This window comes from Ovis aries, chromosome 9 (genome assembly GCF_016772045.2).
Source record: "Ovis aries strain OAR_USU_Benz2616 breed Rambouillet chromosome 9, ARS-UI_Ramb_v3.0, whole genome shotgun sequence".
Taxonomy (NCBI): Eukaryota; Metazoa; Chordata; class Mammalia; order Artiodactyla; family Bovidae; genus Ovis; species Ovis aries.
In genome coordinates this window covers 87157787-87161349 of record NC_056062.1, presented here as the reverse complement: position 1 = coordinate 87161349, position 3563 = coordinate 87157787, and the positions used below count along the sequence as shown (strand labels likewise).

The window sequence follows — 3563 nt, the reverse complement described above, 5'->3', positions numbered from 1 at the left end:
TAACCCAACCTTTTATAAGAGCTATCACATCTAGAAATGAAGAAAATAAATTAGATTCCCTCTCCCTTCCCAAAAGATATTAATTTCTAAAGCATGAAAAGCTTTATATCTTATACAAATTAATCAGTATTTTTACAAATGGATGACATTATGCTGTACTTGTGTTTAAGTACTACACAAGAATATATGTATCAGTTGGGTATTTTCAGTCTACTTAGCCTCTTAAGTTATTTAACCCTGGTAAATATATAACTGGTATGTATTTTGGTACTTAACTCATGAATTGTAGAGAACAAGAAGCAGTATATTACAGCAACAGAGTTTGTATTTGATAATTACTGTATTGAAAAAAATCTCTTCTATGAACTCTGTGATTGGTTTTGCAGTTGGTCACTTGTAGCAGATCCTTGACTTGATTCTTCCATATACATGCTTTTTCCAGCCACAGTCTCTGACATTTCTTCATCCCCCTCCTCATCATTTCAGTCTTTTGAGATTAGTTCAGTTCAGTTCAATCACTCAGTCGTGTCCAAGTCTTTGCGACGCCATGAATCGCAGCACGCCGGGCCTCCCTGGCCATCACCAGCTCCCGGAGTTCTCTCAAACTCATGTCCATCAAGTCGGTGATGCCATCCAGCCATCTCATCCTCTGTCATCCCCTTCTCCTCCTGCCTTCAATCTTTCCCAGCATCAGGGTCTTTTCCAATGAGCCAGTTCTTCCCATCAGGTGGCCAAAGTATTGGAGTTTCAGCTTCAACATCAGTCCTTCCAATGAACACCCAGGACTGATTTCCTTTAGGATGGACTGGTTGGATCTCCTTGCAGTCCAAGGGACTCTCGAGAGTCTTCTCCAACACCACAGTTCAAAAGCATCAATTCTTCAGCACTCAGCTTTCTTCACAGTCCAACTCTCACATCCATACATGACCACTGGAAAAAATTGAGATTAATTGTCTAGCTAATTTAATAGTCAGTCCTTCACTGTAGTGAAGCTTCCTTTTCATTTCAAACTGTCCCTTTTTTCTCCTTCTACGGGTGAGAGGTCAGTATCCTCATCTCCACTGCTTTCTGGTTCACTAACTTGGTATCAGATATGCAGAAAGTGAAGAGGAACTAAAAAGCTTCTTGATAAAAGTGAAAGACCAGAGTGAAAAAGTTGGCTTAAAGCTCAACATTCAGAAAATGAAGATCATGGTATCTGGTCCCATCACCTCATGGGAAATAGATGGGGAAACAGTGGAAACAGTGTCAGACTTTTATTTTGGGGGCTCCAAAATCACTGCGGATGGTGACTGCAGCCATGAAATTAAAAGACGCTTAAAAGACTTTCCTTGGAAGGAAAGTTATGACCAACCTAGATAGCATATTCAAAAGCAGAGACACTACTTTGCCAACAAAGGTCCGTCTAGTCAAGGCTATGGTTTTTCCAGTGGTCAGGTATGGATGTAAGAGTTGGACTGTGAAGAAAGCTGAGCACGGTAGAATTGATGCTTTTGAACTGTGATGTTGGAGAAGACTGTTGAGGGTCCCTTTGACTGCAAGGAGATCCAACCAGTCCATTCTGAAGGAGATCAGCCCTGGATTTCTTTGGAAGGAATGATGCTAAAGCTGAAACTCCAGTACTTTGGCCACCTCATGTGAAGAGTTGACTCATTGGAAAAGACCCTGATGCTTGGAGGGATTGGGGGCAGGAGGAGAAGGGGACGACAGAGGATGAGATGGCTGGATGGCATCACTGACTCGATGTACATGAATTTGGGTGAACTCCGGGAGTTGGTGATGGACAGGGAGGCCTGGCTTGCTGCGATTCATGGGGTCGCAAAGAGATGACTGAGCGACTGAACTGAACCGAACTTGATACCTCGGTTCGGAGCTTTCAGCAGCAGCAGCTGCAGTTCATTTCCGAGCTAAGCTCTCTGGGGTCAGGGCTTCAGCGGTTTCTGAATCACTCAGTGGATCTTCCTCATCACCCACCATACTGTGAGAAGGCTCGGCTATCTTCACTAAACCCTAGGCTTCGGGTGCTGGATGAGGTCGCCTGGATGTTCATTCCATCCCCCTTCTGGGCTCTTGTCAACACTCGCCGGGCTGTTTGGCCGAGGCCGCCAGAGAGGAGGTCGTGGAGCTCTTGTTCTTCAGGATCCCCCCGACAGGCCGCTGCGAGGCCCTGGAGGCCGCCATTGCCCGCGGCTCCGCGTCGCGTCTCCGCGTCGCTGCTCGGCGCCGCCCCCAGGAGGGGAGGGGCTGCGCGCGGCAGACACTCGCCAGGCGCCCGCCGAGCGCCCGGGGCCGGAGCGGCCGCACCCGCCGGCGCGGAGACAGCCTCCACACTGTTGTCCCACACGAGCCTCCACACGAGGACTCGGCCGCTCCGGCGTCGTGGCAGGCGGCCCTCCGCGGGCCCTTGGCCGGCGGCACTCTCACCCCAGCCGGCGGAGAGGAGCAGGCCTAGGACGCAGCGACGCCGATGCTCCACGTCAGTCCTCTTGCCTCGGAAACCCTGTGGACAGAGCACCTTGGCGGGCTGCAGGCCATGGGGTCACAGAAGAGCCGACACGACTGAGAAACTAAACAGCAACCACATTGCAGGAGAGACTGTTTAAATCAACAACGTAAAGTGCTTCGTGAATATATTGCTGCTGCTGCTAAGTCGCTTCAGTCGTGTCCGACTCTGTGCGACCCCATGGACAGCAGCCCACCAGGCTCCTCTGTCCACGAGAGTCTCTAGGCAAGAACACTGGAGTGGGTTGCCATTTCCTTCTCCATCGTGAATATATTATTATCTCACTAACTCTCTTGAGTAGTCTCACTTGACCATTTAAAACTTCAATTTGCATCATTAGTTGATAAATGTACACTTAGTGACAAGTGTCGGAGAAGGCAATGGCACCCCACTCCAGTGCTCTTGCCTGGAAAATCCCATGGATGGAGGAGCCTGGTGGGCTGCAGCCCATGGGGTCGCGAAGAGTCGGACACGACTGAGTGACTTCACTTTCACTTTTCACTTTCCTGCATTGGAGGAGGAAATGGCAACCCACTCCAGTGTTCTTGCCTGGAGAATCCCAGGGATGGCGGAGCCTGGTGGGCTGCCGTCTATGGGGTCACACAGAGTCGGACACGACTGAAGTGACTTAGCAGCACAGACGGCAGCACGCCAGGCTCCCCCGTCCCTGGGATTCTCCAGGCAGGAACACTGGAGTGGGTTGCCATTTCCTTCTCCAATGCAGGAAAGTGAAAAGTGAAAGTGAAGTCGCTCAGTCTTGTCCGACCCTCAGTGACCCCATGGACTGCAGCCTACCAGGCTCCTTCCTCCAGGTGATTTTCCAGGCAAGAGTACTGAAGTGGGGTGCCATTGCCTCCTCCAACATTAGAGGTTACAGGTCTATAATTCCTCGGTGTCTTTAACAGTTTATATTCTGTCCTATTTCCACCATGCGTAACACTTTGAGATGTAAAAGGTAGAAATGATTAGGAGATATCATTCTTTTTATTTGCAAGCATTATCATGGACGCAAGAGGTATTTCAGGAGCAGTGGTAATAGGGAATCCAGTGTTCATGTCCC

At 49.3% G+C, this 3563-nt stretch overlaps 1 pseudogene; it reads right to left on the bottom strand.

Moving 5' to 3' along the window:
- Positions 1-287: 287 nt before the first annotated feature.
- Positions 288-2229, bottom strand: LOC106991341 (protein phosphatase inhibitor 2-like; annotated as a pseudogene).
- Between the last annotated feature and the right edge of the window lie 1334 nt (positions 2230-3563).